General features: G+C 36.9%; 1 protein-coding gene and 1 long non-coding RNA gene across 2 annotated transcripts in view; one reads left to right on the top strand and one right to left on the bottom strand.

The window, feature by feature from the left end:
- MACROD2 (mono-ADP ribosylhydrolase 2) overlaps positions 1 to 27178 on the bottom strand; it is a 2132804-nt gene that overhangs the window by 1103395 nt on the left and 1002231 nt on the right. The window lies entirely within an intron of this gene.
- LOC118496785 lies at positions 3326 to 20218 on the top strand. Its single transcript, XR_004899337.1, has 3 exons — positions 3326 to 3547; positions 15703 to 15713; positions 20207 to 20218. It is a non-coding gene; the product is annotated as an uncharacterized LOC118496785 (long non-coding RNA).

The following is a 27178-nucleotide window of genomic DNA, read 5'->3' on the forward strand; positions in this document are numbered from 1 at the left end:
TTGTCTTTTACTCCCATCCTGGCCCACCCACCCAGCTCTCCCCACCTCCTTGCCATTTCCACTCACCTCTAGTTTTTGTCCATGTGTCCTTTATACTTGTTCCTGTAAACCCTTCCCCTTTTCCCCTGAATTTCCCTGAAATTCCACTCTTTCTTTCCTGACTATGATTTTGACAGTGGCCACAGTTCCTGTCAGGAATCCCTCTTCTACTTGCAGAAGGTTATGGAAGCATTTCAATTTTTTATTCATTCAACTGAGTGACAACTAAATTCAGGTTGTATGATATATGTGTACATGTATACATATATATGCATTTATATTTGTATGTGTGTGTTTTCTCTTATTTAATTTCTGAATCAACTCTTGGATAGTCCCCTCCCTGACCTACAATAAAAAAATCATACCTTATGCCTTCTTGAAGATTCAGCAAGAGAAGCTGTATTTTTTGAAGATTTACATGGAATTAAATTTTGAAGGTTAAATCATATTTTAATCACATTGAAAGCCAACATTTTTTTTAACTTCTTAAGTGGATTCTGGACCCTTAATAAAGCAAATAATTCTTCCATAAAGATTAATGTCACATAATTTATCTGTGTTCTAGGTTAAAATTTGTGTGTTCAGCTTTTCTATCAGATTTTAAAGTTCAACCTATACAAATAATATATCTTACAAAGCCTTCACTTATGCTGTCAGTTAAGGAAATAATTCTTCAATTGTCTACAGACTATAGCATTTGGTTGTTGTTATGCAGGTCTTTTATTACTTCAGTTTTTTTTTCCTTGTTAAATATCACAACATTTATTTTCTGTTATTTGGGCATCATGGCAGTAAATCTGTACTGGTTAGGCACAATAGGAATATGAATACATTTTAGTTTATAATTTTATCATCTTCAACTAGATAGGTGAGAAAATGTGAGACATAGCTTTTTCTGATTAGTACCACATATTATAAAGACATGGAAAATGAGAAGTCCTTATTTATTGCACACAGAACATACACTCTCATGGTTGAATATTCACTGGTTGTGATTAAAAGTTTACCCCACAAATTTACCCAAAGGGACATATGTCTATAAAATTTGAGGTCAGTTGACCTAAATATGGTAGTAAAAGCCCTCCCTTATACAATTTTTGTTTTGTTTAAAAAAGCTGTGATAGCAGGTAACATGTGTTGCATGTAATGTGAATTTATCTGAAATCTGTATGTAAGTAAGTCCACCAATAGCAAGGGGCAGCTACACATTCCACTGGCTTTAGATAATTAAAACCATCTTCTACAAAATTACCTTCAATTACCAGACTCCAGGAAAGAAGCAGACCATTCTGGCAAAGCACCAGAAAGAATGAGGGAGGGGGCAAAGGAAAGAGAAACAGATAAAGCAAAAGAAAAAAAGAGAAAACTCACAGTCCATTTTCCAAATTATGGTATAGAAAATGTAAGAGAGGATGGTTATTGTCATACCCACCCAAAAGATATTTTTAGTGGGATCACAAGATTAGAGCCCAGAAAGCTATTGTTGTTGCTTTTATTTCAGAGTCTAGCTTTCAAGCAGTAATATCTCCAACACATCACAGGCAGAAAGTTTTTTAAATTTGATTTTCAAAAAAGAAAAAATCAAAGAAAGAAACTTCACAGTTTTCTGTTTCTTCATATATAAAAAAATTCTCAAAACTTGCAAGCATGAGTGTAAACTATTATTCATAAATATTTGAGTACATACATTTGGCTTTTGAAATTGTAAACTATATGCATGCCTAAAATTTGATGTTTCTGGGTTATGGCATATATTGCATTAAGGGCACTGTAACATTCTAGGGTTATCAAGTCTCATCATCTTTTTAAAGTCTGTTCCATAATATCTAATTTCTAGAAATAGCGGGACAAAGCATTTGCTTAAATTCTCTTACATCTTGAAAGCTATATAGAGTCAAAGAAAATGTATCACGTTACTTAAAATTAATAATATATTGCAACAGTTAGCTAGTCAATCCCTATGTCAACCTACTACAATAGTGTATTATCAAAGATAACAAAGTTTTGATGGTAATTTCACCCACCTGCACATCATGATAATAAATAATGATGATGATGATGATAATAATAAAGCTATTGAATTTTTGTGCAAGACAACCAAGTCCACTTACTTTTATTTGAAATATCAGAACAATATGACTTTTAATTAGCTTCCAGACAGGTGCAGTACAACACCTAAATTCTACTGATAGAGACATCATTGTGTTCTATTTACTTTATGAGCGAGATCATTAAACCAGTTCTGATTTGATACTGCATGTGTGTTGTGGAGAATGTAGTAGACAGAAAATTCATGTTTTAAGAAGAGATTTCACTTTAGAAAAGTAATCATAAAGCCACTCACCTGGAAAGAAATGTTATTTCTCTACTGCATAGCCTCAAAGAGGTTGAATGTGTAAAATAAATTAAAAATTGGATGCCATATTTAACTCAGTTCTTACTACAGTTTCTAATTATGTATACATATATATGTTGACACATCTGTTGCTATCTCCCCCTCCCCCAGTATGGCACAGATCATGAATGATTTGTACATAGGAGTACACTCAGTGGCAATCAAAGTTCTTGACACTTAGTGGGAAGTCAATAAATGTCTTAAGGATGAGTGAGTGAATGATTGATCATGGTTGTAACCATTTTCATCCAAATATTCTCAATTCTTTTATTCACTGCGTAGCTATAGACTTGAACCTTTAATTAAGGTGGTGCAAAAAGGATACCTGAGTTTAATAACCATCTATTTCATTGTCAACTAAAACTCTTCACCTTACTTTGCCCTTACCCTTTACAGATTCATCTTTCCCTCCTCACCCCCAAAGAAGTCAGATCTACTTTGAAAGAGAACTTAATTTGAAGTCTGTATCACATCCCTTTTGAAGTAGGCAATACACAAGTAATAACTTAATAAATTAAATTGAAGGCTGGAAATAAGGTAACTGGGTCCTTAGCCTAGTCCTGCCTTGTGAGCTAAGAGACATTAAAAGGATTATGCATTTTTAAACTTCAGTTTCTCCCTTTGAAAAGTACACAGAGTAAATTTCTAAGGTCTATCTTCCAAGAAAGTCTGACAAATATTAAGCCTAAGTAAATTCAGTGCAGGGGTCTGAAGACCTTTCTTGCTGTAACATTTATTTGGAGTCTACCCAAGAACTGGCTACCTGTGTTTGATGTGCAGTCAGTTCATTTGAAAAATGATTCAGGGTTGTTTTTATGGTATCAGTGACTCCCAGTATAAAGAACTTCTATCCAGCTTGCTCCCCATCCTGAGAGCATGCCCACACTTTTCCTCCCCCTGTCTTTTTTCCTTCTCAGGAGACTTGCAACCTGGGGAGCAATGAGTGGTGGCAGCTCCTCCCAGACTAACCCCCTGACCCTGACCCCAAGAGCCATTCTCTCTGACTCTCCATTGAGCTGAGAGAAGTCCTACCTACATTCTCTCCTGTTATTTCTTCTATCCTAGGCCCTTTCTTGTTTCACTGTCCCCAGCTTTAATAAATGTACTCTCAAAGTAATTAACTAATTAACTAATTAATAAGAACTCTGTCCATATACAAGCAATGAGCAAACATCTGGAGAATGAGGTGAGTAGTTTTGGTTTTTTGTTTTTTTTTTCCACTTGCCATTTGTACTAACATTATTCAAGGTATAAGAAAGATTGGGGAAGGTGGAAGGTATCTAAAGTAATTTCCCTTCCTCAGAAGGCCATCAAGAACAGTAGCAGGCCCATTCAGCTATGTAGAAGGAAAGAAACAACTTCCTCCTAAGGAGTTCCATGTGGCAACTAAATAAATGTAGAATCAAAAAAGGACAGTCTCCTAGAAAGATACAGAATCCTGTCCCTTCCTGATCTCTCTCTCTTCCTGGCTTTGAAAATCTTGGCTTTTTAAATTCTCATTATCCTGGATTCTACTTCTATAAGCAGTTAAAATGTTTTGAGTGCCTGGGCAATCTCAAAAGACAGATGTGTTACCATGCCCTCCTCTGTGATTTAAGGGGATCCCATTGCAAATCATGCAAGTAATAAATGGTACCCTTTCTCTCTCAACACCTTTTATTGCCTCTACCTCCAACCCCAGCCAAAGTCTAACTTTTGGAAAATATTCAAGATCTTCCATCCTTTGCCAGGATGCCTTCCCCAATTTTAACAACTCCCCCCATCAGAGCAACTCTACTTTGAACTGATTTATGTTTATGTTTTAAGGCTCAGATTAATACTTCTTTTTAAATGCTTTTGCTGTTTTTAAAGATTTCTCAGAGCCATTTCCTAAACACCTAAAATGAAGAATCATTTGTGAAACATGTCCTTTTATTTACCTAAACTTTAGCCTCTTCTGTTAACTTGACAAGAGCTCTAGCACTTAGAAAGGTATCTAAGTTATTCGTTTAAAATGTGATTTTAACGTTTTGGGAAGATAAAGTCTATAATTAAGAGATTGCCTAACAATGGATCTGCAGGGACTGAAGGTCATTTCCCATAAAAGTGTGCAATCACAGGGAACCTCAGGTGAGCTATACTGCACTCAACACTTGTCATACACTCAAGTCATTCATTAACTTTAATTAGGACCATAAAGAGATGCCTGAAGAAAAAGGAAATGCTCATTTTAAGATAACATCGTAGTTACTCTCTGATTTCTTCCTTAAGTCAAGACCAAGAAAGGGAATTTTTGCTTGACCTTTATTTAAACAATCAACCAGGAGAGAACAGCCATTCAGACTCGGCCAGGTGCCATGTCTTCAATAGCCCGGCAGCTGTTTCTATGCCAACTATGAAGTTTGTCTCCACTGAGGACAACTTCCTTGTCAAGATAAAATCCAAAGGTTATTTTTAATCTTCAGACTGAAATCAAAGGCCTTAGGGTGTGACCACTCCCAAATACCTTACTACAAGCCTTTTAATACCTGACATTTCTTAGATTAAAAGAACCATAATCATTTATCAGTCTTTAAAAAATTATAATAACCAAAGGTGAAAACAGCTAAGATTTCAATCCACCCTCTCATTAAGTCACCAAAAAGCTATTCCAGCTGTAAGCACTTGTTAATCCATCTTGCCAACAACTGAGCCTTGACAAGTTTCTTTCAGAAGGGAAGCCTTTCAGGAGCAGCCCTGATAACCAGCCCTCTGCTTTTGGAACCAATAAGGCCCAGCAAGTGGATGCAGAGTTTTCTATATGTACCCTGCTGCTCCAGTCAAGGGGGGGCAAATAGAAAAGACAAATGGTCACTCCCTAGGAATAATAGAGAGTTAATAGGCAGAGTGAACTCCTTCCTGTATATGTGAAAACATCTATAGGAATTCAAAATGGCATCAAGGAAAAAAATGTATTCAAGAAGCAAAGTTCAGGACTAGTGTTCGCTTTGGCAACCTGAGGTAAAAATATTATTGAATTATCTAAGTCAGTTCAAAATGCAATTGAGTAAAGTGTCACATGTTAGCTAGTGTCAGACTTGGAATTTTTAAATGATAATAATGTTAATTCCTAAGAAATCTCTCCCAGGTATAAAATACCTTTGATTCCTTCCACCACTATAAGCATGCAGTGACTCAGATATTTCTCCGTATTTACTTCAAAATGGCCATGTTACATTTGTGAGTGGAGAAAAAAGGGTGGTGGGGGGTGGGTTCTATGGAAAGTAATGTCACAGGGTGATCTGATTATAATTCCTGACTGGACAGGTCATGGGCGTAGTCATGTGCCAGGCCTATGTCTTCTTCAGGGAACAGTTTTAAGGCAGCCTGTCCACTATTCTTGTGCATCTAGGTTAACCTACTTTGAAATACCAGAAGTAATACCCATAAAAAAGGGTATTAACCCTCAAGATGGTATACAATCTTGTTAACTATCCTGTAATCTAATCTCTGCCTTGCTTTCTCCAATATCCCTTACATTTCTCCTTTGTTTTGAAACATAAAAGAAGCTGAAAAACTGTTTTTCTCTGGAGCATTTGAGATCTCGCTCTCCACCACATTTCTCAGAGCTCAAATAGCCTCTTCCAAAAATTCTCCATAGTTCTGGATGTTCCTTACATCAATATTTATTTGGCATGATATGGCAGAGTTCTGAAGGAGTACACCCAGGACCACCCTGAGGTCTTGAACATGGTGCTAGGTATGAGCAAGGGCCCACTGTTCCCCATCGGCTCCCGACTCCACATTGGGTGACCTTGGAGGTGCTGGCCTTCTTGCTTTAAGTAGCAGCACCATGTCTTTATTTGAACTGTGCTTATAAAAGCCTTGATGTGGATAAGGTTTGAGATAACTCAGAAAAAGGAAAAAAAGTGCATTATTGCTTTCCATTTTGGTTTTTACCTTGAATGCTTCCTGAGAGTCTGAACAAAATCTTTGCTAGTTAAGTGAGATACTGAACTCTTTTTAGGTCTAAAAGATAAAGGACACTTGCTTCCCCACCCAAAGACCAATGGGATGTTGATATTTGTTCAGGTCCAAAACCTGAGGTGGCAGGGAAGGATGCCGCAAGGCATTAATTTTAGTAGTGCAACCAAACCCCAAGAAGTCAGCAGGAGCTCTGGCGACAAGAGCAGGGCACCCTGAAGTGGTTCACTCTGAGAGAGGTGCTTTGGAAAGTGTAATGTTTCCGATGGTGCCGTAAGCTCTCAGTAGCCCTTGCTCGAGTATTCTTAGGTGACTAAGAATCTTCATGGGGTTGCCTAAGGAAAGATTTCCTCTAAGATGTAAAGCAATCATATAGCTAGCTCTGTAGACCACTCTGTCTGACCAAAGGGTTGCTCATCAGTGCATACTCTGGATTAATTTATGACCAATAGGTGAAACTGGACAAAAAAAAAGAGGAAGGTTCTATGGAAAGTAACTTCACAGGGTGATCTCCAAACTCTGTCGTTACTATACACATGGAATTGAATTAATATTAAACTCTAAGGTAAATTTAAAGCCCAAAAAGGGGAAACTGAAATCATGTTTTCTAAGGGAAAAGAAAACAAACCAATCACAATGCCTTATCTGGGGAGAGGACTATTGTACTTAGGTAGTTACCATATTTTGCTATGTATAATGCTCACTTTTTTGCCGAAAATTTTTAGGGAAAAATAAGGATGTCCATTATACATGGATATAATGATTATATATTATGGGTATAATAATCCTGTGGATAATGCACACAAAAACATGGGTGCACATTATACACAGAAAAATATAGTATTTGAGCATCCAGACTTTTTAAGTAGTTGCTGACTCCTGGACAGTCTCTGTCCTTACTAGAAGGGAATCCCCCTGAATAATGGTTTGGACTATGGGCTCTGGTATTAGCAACTAGGCTGGCTTATACAAATCAGAAAACTTGGCCATTCCAACAATGTATACGAACGCTGCTTTTCAAAAGTCACATCTCCCCAAGAAAGGATTCATTACTATGACCACAACACCATTTGGGCTGTCAATAACACTACTACCTACCATTATTTTAGGATAGATAGATAGATAGATAGATAGATACACTCACACACACATACAGTTGTAAGTGGCATTCTTTTGGATTAATGAAGCTACTGTAATAATCATAATTTGCATGTCTTTCTTTTTCCATATGGACAACTGTAAACCTACTTTTGCCAACCCCTGTGTATTGTATGTATGTAATCACATATACATATGATTAGACCTATAGTAAGCTTCTCAAAAAATGTGAAGTTTGAACTGAGATGAAGAAAAAGCAGAAATTACCTAAGCTGAGGGAGAAAAGAAGAAGAGCATTAATGTTCCCAAGGCTGTGGCTGGAGAATGGAAGTGAAAGAAAGGCTGTGGACCTTAGCTGGCTCACCTCAGTGTATGACCTGAAAACCTTAATTGTCCTGGGTGAGTAAGAGAGAGAGAACCAGGAAGACACCTGGATTTCCAACCTGGCCCTAAACTCAGTGGTTTACGTATGTTATCATCATCAATAAAAATGGTGACTACTTCGTGAGAACCTCCTGCCAAGGCACAGGATACTACAGTGTCACTTTACGGTCACTAGACTAAAAGGCTATGAGGACTTAAAAACCAGATCCAAATGTTTAGTAATTTTTTGACAATGACTGATTATATATGCTCCCTTTGCCTGTTTCTTCATTTATGAAATGAGAGTAGTGATCACATCCATATATAGGTTGTTTTGAGCATTATATAGGTAATATGTATGGAGTCCCAAAGAAAGGTGCCTAGCATATGGTAAACAATAAATATTAGCTATTACTGTTATTACCATGTGGCAGGGGCCAACATGTGCATTGGATGTGGTATCTCATCTGTGCAATAGTCCTGAGGAAAAAAAATACTATTATGCCTATTTTACAAAGTGGAAGTTAAACTCAGAGGGTTTTGAGAGGATACCAACTCTACTCAGTTAATTTAGTGACAAAAGCAAAACTGAAATCTGTTTTCTCAAGCTTCAAAGTTCATATTTCTCTATTTTATCAGAATGAGTAGCTTCTCTTTGAAAATATCCAGTGTGAGAACAAAGGATAGAAATGTCAACTTGTTTCCTCATTAAGCAAAATGACTCATCAAACTACTTGACCTCCCAGACTGGCATTTGTGGAAAAGTAAAACAAAACAAAACAAACAAACAAAAAAAAAGCTCCTACTTAAATATTGACATTATGTCAAAGTACCATTCATATTACTTATCAAAACAAAACATTTATTTTTCTATAAAGCTCAAAGTACTGGGAGGTAGACTTCTCTGAATGAGCAATTTAAACTATGCTCTTTTTAAAAATCCATTAACAAGACATGTTCATTTTCAGGGAATATTTATTTTCTTCTTACTGCCAACAAGTAGTAAAACTGTAATGACTTTTTTGCTGGTTCTTTTATGCCAACTTATATTTCAAAACACAATGGAAGTCTATAGTTCACTGAAGTCCATTATTTGCCCCAATACACATTCTGTTCTAGATGAATCCCTAAAGAATAGTTAGAAACAAGTTTTTTAAAATTTTTCCTATAATCCTGGGTTCATTAAAATATAAATAATGATACCACCCTTTTCAAACCAGAGGCAAATTAGACAATTTTATGCAAACAGAAAAAGAGGTAGCTGGTAGAACTAGAACCTCTTTCTTCTTTTCTCGTTTATTCTCAAATGTTAACCAGATTGTTGAACCATTCAGAATGATGGCTTTGGGTTTTTGATGTGAAATAGACATTAGGGATCAATTGTATTTTTCTTTTTCCTTCCATGGGGATAAACTTAAAGCCTATGGGTTTTAACTGACCTTTTCAAGGTCACAGAGCTAGAGGATGGCTAATATGCAACATATATGTAGTGAGTCCAGTGACTGATAATGGCAAATGGGGAAAGCTAGGAAGGTTAAAATACTTAATTACACTGGCCATTCACTATAGAATAAATGATTTGTGACTCCTTAATGGTTTCTAATAACACCAAAAATATCTGATTGCATAGAAATTTCAAAATACTTGTCTTCTTCTGATGCAGAATAATTTAGTATTGAATGAATTGTTTTATATGTTTTTATGTCACTTCTGTTTCTATGGGACATGGAAAAACCTCCACAAAATCAACTATAATGGCATGTAAATTATCTCTTTTTTAAATCTTCTCTAAAATAATGGCAGTGTGAGGAAAAAAATAAAATCCACTGGGTTCTAGTTATAGCTCATTTCCTTCTGTTGACTTCATCACAACATGGAATTCCAGCTCCATGTTAGCTTACCTCCAAGCATGTCATAAGGAAGAATCTGAGACATTATATAAACATAAACAGAAATGAGGATTGAAAGTTTGTTCTAAATAAAATAAAACACTCTCAAATGGTGTTTTCTCCCTAAAGTATCATTAGAAAAGAAATTGAACAGAATACATAGTTAACCATTAGCCATACTCCGTAAGATTAATGATTTCTTTGTGTTTGCTAGTTTTCTTTCCTAGGTTAGACTTGACCATTTTGCTGTTTTGATGATTACTCTCTTCCTTCTTTCTACTTCCACTGTGATCCTTACTGCCACTATCATCAACATTCTTACACATTGTGCTTATGCTGTGCTAAGAAGAGGCAAACATTTTATATCCATTACCTCTGTTGATTTTCACAACATCCTATAATATGAGTATCAGAACTACCAATTTCCAGGTGAGGAAACTGAGGTTCAGAGAATATGTAACTTGCCCAAGGTTACTCCCAGGGTAATCAACCATTTCAATTTGGCCTTCAGATCATCTGAGAAACTAATGTGCCTGTGTGTGTGTGTGTGTGTGTGTGTGTTAAATTTCAGAACCCTTGCTCTTACAAATTACCCACTAACAGAAACCTAGGGGAAAAAAAAGAAATATCAGAGACCAAAAGAAAATAGCATTAAATATTTTTTTTTAGGTTGAGTGCTACCCAAAGTTTTGTTGCCTGCTTTGCCCTGGGTAGGGAAAGCTATTACACATTTTTCATTAGAAAAAATCAAGCAGACTATTTTATTAGACTTTAAATAATGCCATTCTAACCTTAGGCCAATTTGAAGGTAATTATCTATGACCACCCAGGGGAACTATATTGGGGCAAACATCTCTTTTTCATTTCTTTATAATATCAACTAGGAAGTAGCATTTTTTGAGTACCTGGCCTTTGCTTTTAGAGAAATAACTTAATTTAATGAACTAATTAAATTGACAGCACTGTTCTAATTAAAAGACTTTAATGAAAATGTTTTTGTATAAAATAATTGAGAATAATAATTGGTTGTACTTATGGAATACTCAACTAGGGTCAGGCATTGTGTTTGACACACTGTACATGCATTGATTTACTTAATCCCCTCAAAATGCATGAGAGTGCTACCATCCCCATTTTTCAGATGAGAAAGAATATTCAGAGATCTCAAATAACTACCTCAATGTCACAGAGCTGGAAATGACAGTGCCAGGATTTGAACCCAAGCAACAGAGGCCATGTCCTTAACCACTAGGCTAAAGCTCCTTTCTAACCATTTAGAATAAAATCTAGAAACTAATTGTAATAGACTGAAAAGATTCCCCAAATGTATCCATATCCTAATCTCTAGAATCTGTGAGAGTTTCTTCACAAGGCAAAAGGGACTTTGCAGATGTGATTAAGTTCAGGACCTTGAGATGGAGAGATTGTCCTAGATTATTCAGGTGGGCCTGAGGTAATCATTTGGTTCTTGGGAGAGGGATCCAGGAAGAGTCAGAATCAAAGGACAAGCAATGTCATGACAAGGATGGAAACAGAGGTTGAAATGATGTGCATTGGAGATGGAGGAAGGAGCCACAAGCTTAAGTAAGCATGCAGGCATCCACTAGAAGCCAAACAAGGCAAAAAGACAGATTCCCCTGGGAACCTCCAGAAGGAACTAGCCCTATCAACAATTGCCTTTAGCCTAGTTAAACTAACTTTGGACTTCTACCTCTAGAAGTATATGACAGTAAATTTGTGTTGCTGTAATAAATTACCTCAACTTGGTGAGGTAATTTATTACAGCAGTTATAGGGAACAAATATACACAATTGTGAAGAAAACAGCTGGAAAACAACAACAATGAATTATTTGAAATGATCACAGAAGCATTTGCAGGCATACAACTGGCACAACTGTGTTCTTAACATTTGAAGTAGGAGCCATCTCTAGAAAAATTTTCTATAGTTTCTGTTCCAATTCTGGCATCTGCCTTCCTCACCCTCTGCAAAGGGCCCCAAACACCACATTCTTGAAACTGTTGGTTCCATTCAGGGCTAGGAACCATAACTCCCTTCCAGTTATACATCAAATATGAGCTTAATTTTGTTTAATTTCTCCTTCCCTCCTTATTTCTAAGTGTTTGGCATACCTCTGGAATGTACTCTCCATTTCAGCAACAGTTCAAATACCATGTTACCACTTATTAGCTGTGTAGGTGAATGCTCCATGCCTCAGTTCCCCCATCACTAATGGGGATCATAAGAGCACCCACCCTGACAACTTCCAGGAATTACTGTGAGGGCCAAACCACTTAAAACACATAAATCCCCAAGAATAGTTCCAGAGTGTGCATTCAGACATTAGTTTCACTGTTATATTGGAGCTGTCTCTAACCAACCAATTTTCTTCTCTCATCCAACCAATATGTTCAAGTCTCTCTATCTTAAGGCAAATCATAAGTCCACCTGTTAAAGCCATCACTCTCTCCCTCTCCTTCTCTCTGCTGCCAAATTAGTTCCGTGCTGGCTGCCCTCCTTCACCACCTGCCCATCTCATCCCATTAAAATTTGATATGTACTACTCCCTTCTGCCTCTCAACAGATTCCAGTCCCTATGTGTTGGGGGCTGCCCTGCCTGGTCTCAGGAAGCTGTAACCCCCCCGTGACTTAGGCTGAGTGAAAGACCTCTGGACCAGGAGCCACTAAGGAGACAAAAACTTATTTCCCTGGCATGATCGGCAGTCAATGACGGGTAACAATTCTCTAAGAAAGAGAATGAATCTAAGACAGATGCGATCATGTGGGAATGCCCTGAGAGAAGGGGCTGTGGAAGTGAAGGGGTGATCGACATCAACCCCGCCCCCCTTAGCTTTGTCAAAGCCTGACTCCTTGTTCTTAGATGTGAGAAATCTAAGTCTCCTGGCTGCCTTTGTCTTCTCTGTTAACTCAGGCCTGCAGGGGCAGTTTAGACCAGGAACGGCAGGCCCCCGGGGTAATCAGGCCTGGGACATAGAATATACAAGATCCTGTGAGATCTGTTTGCTGGAGGATGTTATTAACTTGGAATTTAAAAGCACAGGCAGGAAACCAAAACTAGCCCTTTAAGCAATATGTTAAAACCCCAAACCTTGCCCAGAATCTCAGCAGGAGTTCTGTCCCCACCTTTGTAAGTTCCCTACATCTTTGGTCTTTTCTGTCAGACTCTTAATCCACAAACTAAGTCTGTTTTCTCAATAAAAATCTGCTTGGGGATGGATACAAGGTGCTCCCCACCAGAGGGAGTGGCCATGGTGCTCTCCACGTGAGGAGTGGCCCTTCTGTTCCTATTCCCCACAGAACCTGGTTGTCTCTGTGTATGTTTTTAGCATGTTTCGATGAGCATCTGTAGCTGAGATGGATACTGCTGGCTGGTATCATCCAACACCTATGTAGAATTTTTTATGTCCTTTATATACATTTTGACTACTCTCTATCAAGCTGTTAGGACATTGTTCTCCCTAGGTGTCCATTGGTGGTTCTCAACTGAGGGTGATTTTTCTCCCCACCCCCACTTCCAGGAGACATATGGCAATGTCTGGAAACATTTTTTGTTGTCACAAATTTGGGGATAGGTGATAATGGTATCTAGGGTGTAGAAGCCAACAATGCTACTAAATAAGTATTCTACATGCATAGGATATCACCCAACAACAAAGAATTACCTGGCCTAAAATGGTAATAGTACCATGGTTAAGAAACTCTGCAATAAATAAACCTATTCTCCAAGGATTTGGCTTTTGCACTCACTGTGTGTGTGTGTGTGTGTGTGTGTGTGTGTGTGTGCCTTTGCATAAACAGCTCTTCTAGACCCACCCCAGACTCTATTTCTCAGTTCAAACAATCTCCAAGGTGTCAACATAGCCACATATCTTTGTCCACCTGGATCTGTATAATCCTCTCCCTTCTCCACCCTACATTCTACCCACAAAAAGCTTATGATATAGACTACAACAACAGGACCCACTTTCCATTGGACTTGCCCTTGGCTTTGGCAACCGAGATTGCAGGGAGGCAGGACGGTTAAAGTCAAGATAGTTATTCTCTTTGCTTCTTTTCTAGAAGCTTGCTCTGAGCAATATCCTCAACTGAAAGTCATCTACAGTAATATGGCTGTCTGTATCCGCCTCTCTCCTTTTATGTTCAAGTAAATTTTTTCCCTTGTCCATTTAGGTTTAGCAATGGTATAAATCACCTGCCAAGGCCCAGATAGTGTACTATCCCTTGTACTCCAAATATGCAAACATTTGGAAATGACTCCTTTATAAATAAACCCTTCATGAGTTATCTGATTCTGACTATGCCACACATTTTCTGCTCTCCTGCAGTCGTCAACCATTGACATATCCCTATATGCATGACAGAACAACCAACTTTCTGGTGACACAGATCATCCAATCAATTAATAAGGCCTGTTGGGAACTGCCCTGCCTGGTTTCAGGAGCTGTAACCACCGCCCCCCACCTCCCGCCCATGACTAAGGCTGAGTGAGTGACCTTCGGACCATAAGCCAATAAGGAGACAAAGCTTATCTCCCTGGCAGGAGTGCTGCTTCTGCTCCTCTTTTCATAACTGGACCCAATGCTTGATCAGTTAGCCAATGATGGGTAAGATTCCCCAAGAGGGTAATGACCTAAGACAGGCATGATCATGTGGCAGTCCCAGGGAAGGACTTGGGAGGCTATGGAGAAAGGGGGTAATGGACCCTCGCCCCTCACTTTAACAAAGCCTGAGTCCTCATTCTGCCTTCGAGAAGTCTCCTATCTCTGGACTGCCTTACTTCTTCTGCCTGACTTAATCCTAAAACAATGACAGAGGGCGGTACAGCCCTGTGCTGGAAAGGGCGAGTTTCCCAGGTTATCAGGCTTGAGGAAGAATACATAAACTCCTGTTAAACCTGCTTCACTAAGAATGCTCTTAATTAAATGATAAAGGTCCGGGCAGGAAATGAGTTTGTTTCCCAAAGTTTTGTAGCCCATTAGCTAACAGACCCAGACTCAGAATAGGCACTCAGAGTTCTTTGTATGTTATCTATTGTTTGATCCTTACTGCCTGACAATGATTAATGAACTTTACCTGTATTCCTGGGCAAATTAAAAGCCAATAAAAACCCTGTGAAGGAAGGATCGGGGTGCTCTCCTTTGAGAGAGTGGCCAGGCCACTCCAAGGCACCCTCCCCTTGAGAGGGTAGCCATACTGTCGCTTTTCCTTCCTCCATATAGGACTCAGTAGTCTGTGTGAATGTCTCATGTCTCATCCATGATGCTATGGACACTGCAGGCCAGTGTCTGCATCAAGACCCAGGGAATTTTCTTCCACATATTTTTTACTTCAACTTTCTCTAGACTCTTTCCCACTGGCTATTACCCTAGTCTAATCTATTATTTCTTATTGTTATAATGATATTGAATTTATTTCAAATATTCAATTTCTTCTCTATTTTCTCCAAATTTCAAAGCCAATAACCCCATGCTGGCTTTCAAGGTTCTCTGATAGCTACAGGTGAGCTCTCTCTTTTTGGAAATTTCATTCTATGTCATCTTACTCCACATAGGTAACTATTACTCTCATTGTTCTATTTTAACTATAAAACTGTCTTTTATAGAAACAACAGTAGAGAGGATGAAGCTGAAAATCAAGTCAATGATTTGGAACATACAATGAGAACAACAAGAAGACAAAAGAGGATGGTGTAAGGAAACTCTGGGACAACTTTGAGTGTCCCAACATTCAAATAATATGAGTGCCAGAAGGAGAAGAGAAAAAGCAAAAAAGTGAAACTCTATTTGAAAAGTAATGAAAGAAAACTTCCCTAATTTGGTAAAGGAAATAGACATGCAAGTCCAGGAATTACAGAGTGCTCCAAACAAGATGGATGCAAAGAGGCCCACTAGAAGATACATCATAATTAAAATGCCAATAGTCAAATATAAAGAAAGAATCTTAAAAGCAGTAAGAGAAAAGAAACTAGTTACCTACTGGGAAGTTTCCAAAGACTGTCAGCTGATTTCTCAAAAGAAATTTTGCAAGCTAAAAGGGATTGACAAGAAATATTCAAAGTCATGAAAATTGGTACCTACAACCAATTACTCTACCCAGCAAAGCTACTGAGAATCAGAGGGCAGATAAAGAGCTTCCCAGACAAGAAAAAAATTAAAGGAGTTCATCAGCACCAAACCATTATTATATGAAATGTTAGAGGGACTTATTTTAAAAAAAGATCAAAACTATGAACAATAAAATGGCTATACATGCCTATATATCAATAATTGAATCTAAAAAAAAAAACAAAGTAAGCAAACAAGAACAGAGTCTGAATCATGGATACAGAGAACATTTTGACAGTTGCCAGATGGGAGGGGTATTTGGGGGAATGGGTGAGAGGATTAAGAAATACAAGTTGGTAGTTACAGAATAGCCATGGGGATTTAAAGTACAGTATAGGAAATGGAACAGCCAAAGAACTTATACAAATGACCAAAAGACATGAGCAACAGTGTGGAGATTGCCTGAGGGATTGAGGTTGCTTGGTGGAGGGGGCAAAAGGAGAAAGATTAGGACACCTGTAATAGCATAATCAATAAAATATAATTAAAAAAACTACCTTTTATCTTTACAAAATTTAAGTTTCTTGAAGGCAGAACTGTACTTTTTTTCATATATAGCATCTGGCAGAAATAACACCTGCTTGAGTGTGGTTGGTAGGGTAATAATGTGGGTGTAAAACTTTGTAGAGTTTTAACTTGGACATTTCGCCTAAAATGTCATATGGTGTGCTTGAGTGTGATATTGTTATGTTACAGAATTGCATGCTTATGGTTTTGTAATAAGAGATTTTGTAATAAAAAGGGACACTATTTGTGCTGACCATGTATGTTACTGCCAGGGTACTTGGCACTGTGCTCCATACAGAAGGGTTACAGTATTTGCTATTTTCTGCCCTTCTTTTATTATTCATAAAAATAAGTTTTCAAATTCCCATGGCAGTCTCCTGGCCTTTCAGAATTATGTCTTTTATTTCTTTTTTAAATAATGAAGCAGAATATATTCTTTTGCAACAAAAGCTACAAGAGCATTCAAAATCCTGGGAAAATAAATATAAAGAGGCATCAAATAATCCCATTGACTCTGATTTAATTCACACTGTCCCCAAATAATCTCTCTGAACATCTCTGATTTCTCATCCAGCAGAATTTCCATAATCAAGTGATCACTGTCTAAACAGAAAGACAGCAAGGCAAAGCCCTTCTTCTGTCACTTCATAAAAAGTACATATTGACCTCTTAAGCACTCTAACTCATCCTGAGGATATTTATTTTTTTGTGTCAATGTGACATAATGGAACTTTAGAGTGTTGACCAAAACATGTGCCCTTTAATTAACTGTATCATTTAGGATAAATTTCTAAGCCTCCTTTCTTCAATTCTTTAATGGAAATAAAAATAACATAGTTCATTAGAATTTGGGGATGACTAACAAGGAGGTGTATGTAAAATTGCTTTGGCAACTACAAGTAGAATACAAAATATTACTGCTTAATTATTCCAGTAGCCTTCATATAAACTTGTCTCAATGAATAAAAGGATAGCAGCAAGTTTCTGGCTGTTAAAGCTCTACATGACACACAATTTAATGAAGCATGCCTGAATGACAATGAGTAGTAATGTCTTCCCTCATCAGCTGTGTCAAGGTGAATCCATTCAAACTAGTAAAGCTCCCATGCCTCTAGAATTCTCTTCATGTGCACAGAAAGTAAGATGGGGATTGTAAGCATGCCTACTAAATGAATTCAAACTGTTCTGCTCTGTACTCTGGAATTGAAGTAGAATCCCAGAGAATATTCAATGCATATTGATTATTTTGAAATTGGAATTACTAACTTATCTCAAATTCCCTATAAGATATATTGGACCATCAAACAAAATAATTCCCTTTTATTTCTGGGCATTAGATCTTCAGTAGCATGTAAATAAAAATTAGTTTAGTGTGATGCCTTTGCCATGTATGTAGCTCAGTTGGTTAGAGTGTTATTCTTATATACAGAGTTGCAGGTTCAATCTCCAGTCAAGGCACATACAAGAATTAACCAATGAATGCATAAATAAGTGGGACAATATATTGACTTTTTTCTAAGTTAATAAATAAAAAATTAAAAACAAATTGATTTAGTATGTAAAGCACTAAATATACTAGCAGGTGTTATAGTGATGCTAAATTACCTGTTCATTTACTTTACATAGAGTCAATCCTTGCATATAGGAAAGAGAGAAAGGGGAGGATTCACAGGGAAGGGAAAACAAAGAAGGGAGGGTATGGCAGAGTTTTTTTCCCCACAAAGTTGGCTGCAATAATATCTCCCAGATCACATGCAATGTGACCTCAATTAGAAGAAGGCTATTTCTCTACCCTTTTGAATCTAGGTGGGTCCTGTGACTGCTTTGACAAGTAGAAGTCAGTAGAGGAGACATTATGACAGTTCCACTCATAGCTTTTAGCTTACCTGGAAATGTCTGCTCCCTGCCCATTAGAATGCTCACTGTAGGGGAAACCAGGTACCATGTCAATTCTGTTACCCTGGGACTGCTATTCTTCTGTATGGGCTGGGACATCAGGATTAACTGTTTCAGTGGTACTTCATCCTCATATTGCATATAGTGAACATATATCACATCGAGAGTGATCTAATTAAAGACATCATTTTTTTTTAAGTTACACTTACAATTTTTTAAAGATTTTATTTATTTTTAGACAAATGGGAAGGGAGGGAGAAAGAGAGGGAAAGAAACATCAATGTTCAGTTGCCTCTCAAGCACCCCCCCATTGGGGACCTGGCCTGCAACCCAGGCATGTGCCCTGACTGGGAATTGAACTAGTGACCTTTTAGTTCGTAGGCTAACACTCAATCCCCTGAGCCACACCAACCAGGGCAAGATTTTTATTTATTTATCTTGAAAGAGAGGGGAAGGGAGGGAGAAAAAAAGGGGAAACATTGAAGTGTGAAAGAAACATCAATTGGTTGCCTTTCACATGGTTTCAACCAGTAACCTGGCCAGCAACCCAGGGATGTGCTCTGACAGAGAATCAAACTGGTGAGCTTTCAGTTTGTGAGATGATGCCCAACCCAGTCAGCCACATCCCTGATTGTGACATCAGTTTTCATACAACATGTCTATGAATACACCCCAATCACTTTATCTGGTGCTGACTAAAGAAACAACCTCCCTTACACTGGAGTAAAAAACTCTCTGTTGAACTTACTGGGAAACGTTAGTCTCCAATATAGAATCTCCTAAGGAATTTCCAAGGTTAATTTTTACTTAACATGGCTTTTGACTGGTACGCTGAATTTAGTCTCATAACTGCATATATTAATACTATATAGTGTGGCAATGTAATTACATTATTGATGATGATAGTGATGATGATGATGATGATGATGATGATGATAAAGGAGGAAGAGGAGGGCAAGAATAGATTTTGTTTATAAGTAGGCTTTTGTTGCTTTTTTAGAGATCTGAATATTAATGATTATTAACTGAGCCATAATTCTCTTATGTTTAAAACATTTCTATACTTCCAGTGAATAAAGTATGATTTCATTCCTGGAAAGCCCATCACCTGAACTGAAAAAAAATGCTCTCTAAGACTTCTAAAATAAAAGGTGTGGATTCAAGTTAAAAGCAGTTTTTACCGAGCCAGATCTTTACAAGTTGTCTTTAGAAAAAAAATCAAAGGCACTTACATCCTAAAAAACTGTTCTGCACAGTCAGTGATCATTAAATCATCAATCTGTCTATCTTTCTCTTTCTATATAGAGAGAGCTATATAGATATAGGTATATAGATATATAAAACTATAAAAATATAAAATGAGGTTTCTGTCCATCAATAGGTCTGTAAACTGTGTTTGTAAAATATCTTACTTTCCTCTGAGACTCTGTTGTGGTTGCCATGGTTGTAGGTAAAGTTAGTTTCATGAAATCTATGGTGAATAAATGCTTTGTATATATTAATAATTTAATTTAGTTTAATTTTTATTACAAAAGTTTGTTAGGAGAAAAAAATAACTAGAACATACAGATAGCAAAAAGAAAGCCATCAAACCACTGATACTAACATTATGTTTACTTTTTTAAACACACTAACATCATGTTGTATTATTGCTATCAATACTTTGGTGGTTGTAGACCAAATTCTTTTCTTTACCTTTAGAGTATTTTTTTAAAACTTGAGATATGTGTTCTGATTTTTTAACCTGATTTTCTGACTGAATGAATATTTCTAAGATGATCTCTATCTACATTTAGGTTTCATTTTCAAATCCCTCTCTTTTGACAGACTTTCACTCTTTGACATCGCATATCTACTAGGAAAAGTAATTCTACAGCTCACATTGAATATTCAGTTCTTTTGAAAAAAAGACTAAGTGATACATATTCAATCTTGAAGCTCTCTCTGAGCAAGAGGGAAAATAAATACAGTTTAGTACAGTGAAGAACAAAACAGAATCTGAACATCAGGGTTAGAAGTAGCAGATCTACAAAGACAAAAGGATGTGGCTGGCCAGCAGGTTAGCTACATGACAGGAATAGCAGTAACATCTAAGTCAGTGGTTCTCAAGGGATAGTCCCCAACCAGCAGCATTAATGTCATCTGAGAACTTTCTTGAAATACAAATTTGGGGGCTTGTCCAGAATTACTGAATCAGAAACTATGGGGGCTGAAACCCATCAATATATGCATTAGCCAGCCCTTTGGTGACTCCAATGCATGCTAAATCTGGAGTATCACTCCCCTAAGCCAATAGTTAGGAGAACCACAGCCCAGGTTTCACATTAGAATCCTTCTGGGAGTTTTACAACTCACTATTGCCTGCATACCACCCCAGCCCAAGTAATTTATAGAATGAATTCTCTAGGGTTGGTAGCTGAACATGTTTATATTTTACAAGTTTCCCAATGGATCCTAATAAACAACCAGGGCTGAGAATGTTAGTGTACACATGTATCAATCCAACCAATTGGGAGACAAATTAAGAGAACTTGGTTGAGAACTTTAGTATATTTGACCATAGTAGCTGAATGATTATACAGATTCAAACAGAGTATAATTTACTTTATTTTACATCACATTAAAAAATGTTTTAAAAAGTAAAATTTAAGTGCTATTCAGAAATAAGTATTATTATCAGCTAATGTTCTTTGACCTATAACATAAAGGATATTGTAAACAAGGAAATGTGATGATTGCAATCATGTATGGCAAACACCTTACCTGCCCAAGACTGAAATATGCCATAACTTAAAACTTAGAGATGCCAAACGCCACCAAGCTTAAAGTAATATAACCTTTGTAAGACCAGAAAGTATCACAGAACAGTAGTATAATCAATAAGGCAATAGCTCCCTGGCTGGTGTAGCTCAGTGGATTGAGTGCGGGCTGCGAACCAAAGTGTCACAGGTTCGATTCCCAGTCAGGGCACATGCCTGGGTTGTAGGCCATGACCCCCAGCAACTGCACATTGATGTTTCTCTCTTTCTCTATCTCCCTCCCTTCCCTCTCTAAAAATAAATAAATAAAATCTTTAAAAGTAAGGCAACAGCTTACATTTACCAATAATTTGCATGCATAGTATCATAATCATTATAACAAACCTGTAGAATAGGTACTATAGCATTTATTAGAGAGTAGTAATTAGTGTTCATATTAGAAACACCAAGTTTTTCAGAATATTTTGGTTAAGAAATAAAATAGTCACACTTCTCACATAGAATTCAAAAAGCACTAGCATAGAATAAAATTAGATAAGTAAACAAGAAATAGAATAAGCAAAAATTTTTAAAAAAACAGGATATAACAATCACCAATTATATAAGAAAAATATTTTGTTGAAGTCCAATTTGTAAAGCATTTCTGTTCACCAAAAGTTAACATTAAGAAAATTAAAAGATAGGACAGACTAACAGATGATATTCACAGTCTACATCTCACATTGGGCTCATACCCAAAATATAAAAGAATTACCACACATCAGAGAAAAAAAGCAATCTGATTTAAAATGGGCAAAACATTGGAAGATTTCACAAAAAAAGAGGTGATCCAAATGACTGATAAGCATATGAAAGAATACTCAATATCATTCTTTTCAAGGAAATCCAAATTAAAACCACAATGAGATACCAAAACACTCCCACCAGAATGCTTAAAATTCTGAGTGTATGCCTACCCTATGACCTGGCAATTCAACCCTTGATATATATACCCAAGGCTAGTAAATACAGTTGCTTATCAGAAGACAGGTTCAAGAATGATTCTTAGCAGTTTTATTTATAATAGCTAAATTATGAATGGAAATAACTCAAATGACCATAAACAGAAGAATGGATGAACAAATATTGGCCTATATAAAATGGAATACTGTACATTTATTTTTAAATAATAAACTGCTTGATATGCAACACAAATGAATTAAAAAAATCATTTTGTTGAGCAAAGAACTCCAGATGCATATGAGTTTATTTATATGAAGTTCCAAAATAGCAAAACTAATACATGGTGAAAGTTCAGATAACATTTGCCTTGTATGAGAAGGGTAATGAAGGAGCATCCTGAAATATTAGACATATTCTTTATCTTCACTGGGCAGATAAAGTGCTTCCCAGACAAAGTAAAGTTAAAGGAGTTCATCATCACCAAGCCCTTGTTATATGAAATGTTAAAGGGACTTACCTAAGAAAAAGAAGAAAATCAAAAGCATGAAGAGTAAAATGACAACAAACTCACAACTATCAAAAACTGAACCTTAAAAACAAAAACAAACTAAGCAAACAAGTGGAACAAGAACAGAATCACAGAACTGGAGATCACATGAAGGATTTTCAGTGGGAAGGTAGAGAGGGGAGAATAGGTGCAAAGGTACAGGAAATAAGAAGTGTAAATGGTAGGTACAAAATAGACAGGGGACGTTAAGAATAGTACATGAAATAGAGAAGCCAAAGAACTTACATGTATGACTCATGGACATGAACTAAGGGGGTGGGAATGCTGGTAGAGGGGTGCAAGGCTTAGGAGAATAAAGAGGAGGAAAAAAATGGGACAACCATAATAGCATAATCAATAAAATATACTTAAAAAACAAAAAAGAGAGAGAGAGCACTAGGATTTTTCTATCATTTACCTCATGAATAATAATGCAAACCAGTTTTCTCAAGTTCTTAATAATTAGGAATAAAGACATAAAAAACATATCTTTCATGTCCCTTGGTTATTCGTATGAACAGACTCCATCTGAAAAGAGGTCATATTCTTTGGCCTCTCCCTAATTTCCTCTCTAGATTGTGGATGTGTGTCTAAATATGTGTCTAAATAGAATAGTAATAGCTGTTCCTCCAGTTGCTTTATAATGATGAAGCAAAAGGATACTCAAATTCTGTATATGCACAATTCTAAACTCGGGAAAAAACTATCACCTCCATAATCAAGTTCTTAGTGTATAGGTGGTTCCCCAATTAAAATAGTTCAACTTATAAATTTTTGACTTCCTGATAGTGTACAAAAATGCACATTCACTAAAAACTACACTTCACACTTAAAATTTTTATCTTTTCCTGGGCTAGGGACCATGAAGTAGACAATACTCTCTTGATCTGGTGAGCCACAGCACCTGGTTAGGCATGTGACCCTAAAGGTAATTAATCAATGCTCTACAGTGTTCTGTGTTTACAGCATTTTTTGGATATTGTGTTTTCTGTTTTCACATCCCATCATATCTAAAAAGTGCCTATCAGTGTCTCTTGTTCTGGTGAGAAGAAGAGGAAGGCAATGCCTCTCAGATAAAACTTAAGATAACTGCCCAGCTACAAACTAATGTAAGTGTTCTGAGCATGTTTAAGGTAGGCTAGATTAAGCTATGATGTTTGGTAGGTTAGGTGCATTCAATGCATTTTCAACTTACAATACACTGGAGTTTTTCAGGATATAACCCCATTGTAAGTGGAAGAATATATATGAGGTCTGTATGGAAAAAGTCCAGCCATTGTTCATATAATGAGAATGGTTTGTGTGACATTGATATAACCCGGCAGCCAAAAAAAATGGACTGGAATTCGCATGTGTGAACAATGATGACTTTGCTATACTAGTCAGTGGGGCATAGAGGATGCTGTTGGGTGAGCATGTGTACTGTGTGGCCATCACATTCAAAATGACTGAGTGAGTACAGCAATGAATCTGCATCAAATTTTATGTTAAGCTTGAACATTTCTCTGTGGAAATTATTCAGATGATTTAGAAGGCTGCAGCTATGAGTAACTGGTGATTGGCAACTTCATCAAGACAATGTGCCTGCATACACACCATGTCTTATATGGAGTTTTTGATGAAACATCAAATCACCCAGGTGACTCAGCTCCCCTACAGCCCAGATTTGGCAACCTGTGATTTCTGGCTTTTCCCCAAACTAAAATCACCTTTGAAAGAGAGAGATTTCAGACTGTTGATAAGATTCAGGAAAATATGATGGGGCAGCTGATGACAATTGGGAGAATTGTGTGAAGTCTCAAGGTGTCTACTTTGATGGGGACTGAGGAGTCATTGTCCTATGTACAATGTTTTTTGTATATTCTTCAATAAATGCCTCTATTTTTCATCTCCATGGCTGGATATCTTCTGGACAGACCTCATATATAAATAGATATAGATGTACATACAGATATAGATATATAGATATAGATATAGATTAGATATAGATATCAATGTTGAATATATTTCTTTAAATATTGATGTTGCTGCTCTCAGACTCGTAAAAAGTGCTGTAAAGGAAGAAGAGGGCAGGACATCATTCTCTGAAATTGACACCAGCTGCTTCATAACAATTACCACATACATTCTTATCCTAGTGGCCAACGAAAAGCAGCCTCCTCCTTAAAGGCAAACATCTGCTGCCAATTTATAGTAATTTATACATGAAAACAAGTTTATCAAAAACAATTTAAACTTTGCCAATACTGAACATGTTCTTCCAGAGAAATGGTCTTTCTGCCTCAACTGTACTATGATTTCTAACTCCTTATGCTCCAATACTTTAATTTTTTTTTCAGAATATTTTTCTCTCAATGTGCTTCACAAAGATAGTTTTCCTTTGTGTGCGTATTCTCCCCATACCTCTTGGGATGTGTGCTTACCTCTTAAAAGGGCAGAGCACACTCGGCATGGGAGAAAAGTAACACCAAACCTCCTGCCTTCCCATTTTGAGTTGAGCATGATTTTAGAAAATAACACTGAAGTACACTACACTGGTTATGGAAGCCAGACTACTTGGGTTTCAAAATTAAAAAATAAAAACTCAATGAATCAATAATGCTATTATTTCCATTGTTGTTGCTATTGTCACTATTATTTACATAACAAGGCAAATAGTTATCATTCAAAATCCAGGAATGCTGGCTGGCACATCTGAAGTCTATTTTATATATTTTAGTTATAGAAAATTAAAAGGGAATCGGAGAGATTGAAATTCTAAGTCAGAGTGTTTGCTATCTTGAAGTACTCAGAGAGAGCCAATAGTTCAGTTAAAACAAGTGCCACATGCCATTTACAGTTCATTGACAGTTTTGAAGCTCCATTCCACTTGGACTTTTATTACAGATAGAAAAAAAATCAAGTTCATTCATGGGAGATGAATTTCTGCTGCATTTCCATCTCTATATTGTTAAGATGATAAACTCCCTCTACCAAGGAGTTACCAAATAAACCCTAAATCACTGCTATAAAGATAATATTTATCAAACCATCTATGCAATTCATTCTCTACTTCAAAAGTTTGGAAGTTATAACACCAGAGAAAAGTTCTGGAATCTTGGTTATGTCAAATGCTCTAAGACTTAGAGATCTTTCCCTTCTGGGAATAAAAAGAGATGTATTTTTATGAATCTATGTGAATATCTTTTATTTTTTCACCTTTCTCCAGGAAGAATTCTGAAAAGCTATTTTTTAGTTCAGCAGGGAAAGGATCATGTGTTCATATTTCCATTTTGAGATTGTCATGGCATTTTTAGTGTTGTTTTCAAGACTAATAAGGCCCATAAAATGTCAATCAAAACCCCCCACCAGCAGGGACTGTGTTGAAAGCTGTTACATCATCAGCATGCCTGTTTCAGCACAACACAAGTGGCATTTCTCATGTCAAAACTGAATTCACAACTTTAAATCTCAGATTTCCTGTGCCCTCTGGTTACCATAGAAGCCCAGACTGTGGCAGTCTGAGCAACCTGAGTCAAAACCCATCTGTCCCATTGCCTAACGAAGTAATGAGTCATTTCACTCTCCCAGGTCTCCTTCTCCTGAGTAACAGAATTATTGGGAGGAGACATGAGGAAAGGACAGAGCAAAGCACTTCTGATAGCTGCAGAAAAGACTGCAGAAACTCTCAGCCCATGCATGCACTCAGACTTTCTAAACTGATACTTATCTTCAAATTCAAACATGAATGCTGATGTAGTATTACTCAATAATCTTTACCTTCCCACCCAACCTCATTTACTAAAAGACTGAGTGCCTACTGTACTGTGTTCTGAGCTTGTATCTCAGTTAATGTAAAACTACATGTAGTACTGGTTTTCCATCCTTGTTCAAGATTAACACCAGCTAAAACATGGTGATCTGAGTCCTATACCATCCTGTTAAAGATGGAAAAGATACATTGAACCAACATGCTATCATCTTCTAATGTGCTTCTCCACAGCATATTCTCCAACCACATAAGATGTTAAGATGATTTGTGTAATGAAAATTCTTGAGTTTCCTTAGAGTTTTCTATCCCAGACTTTACTTAGCTATTATATTATGGAATATTCCCTTAGTATGTAATGATGTGGAGAGAGATAAAAAGTAAATAAGTAAGGGGAAAAGCACTGGTGATGAGGTTGAAAGAACAGAGGCAGAAGAAGATATGGAGAAAGAAGATGTGGAAGTAAAAAGAAAAAAAAGAAAGGAAGGATAAGAGGAAGACAAGATGGAAGGAAGGAAGGAAGGAAGGAAGGAAGGAAGGAAGGAAGGAAGGAAGGAAGGAAGGAAGGAAGGAAGGAAGGAAGGAAGGAAGAAGGAAGGAAAGAAGGAAGGGGAAGGGATGGAATTAGGAGAAAGAGGGGCATCCTTTTATAGATTTTTGTTTGCCTGGTATTCCATGCATCTGTTACAACTTACTTCCTCTTACAGAATGGAGCTTCAGTTACTCAAAAAGTATTTCTGAACTTCTTTGAAATCTCATAATGTCCTATGAAGAAAGACTCTAAATAATTATTTCTATTTGTCATATGGGAAAAAAAAGTTGTTTAGAATTTGATTCTGTGGCCCCCTACCTTTTCCTGCATATGATTTTAATCATGATACTTTCTTAATTACTTGAAAAAATTCTCCACCTATAGTATTTATTTTCTT

This window comes from Phyllostomus discolor, chromosome 9 (genome assembly GCF_004126475.2).
Source record: "Phyllostomus discolor isolate MPI-MPIP mPhyDis1 chromosome 9, mPhyDis1.pri.v3, whole genome shotgun sequence".
NCBI lineage: Eukaryota > Metazoa > Chordata > Mammalia > Chiroptera > Phyllostomidae > Phyllostomus > Phyllostomus discolor.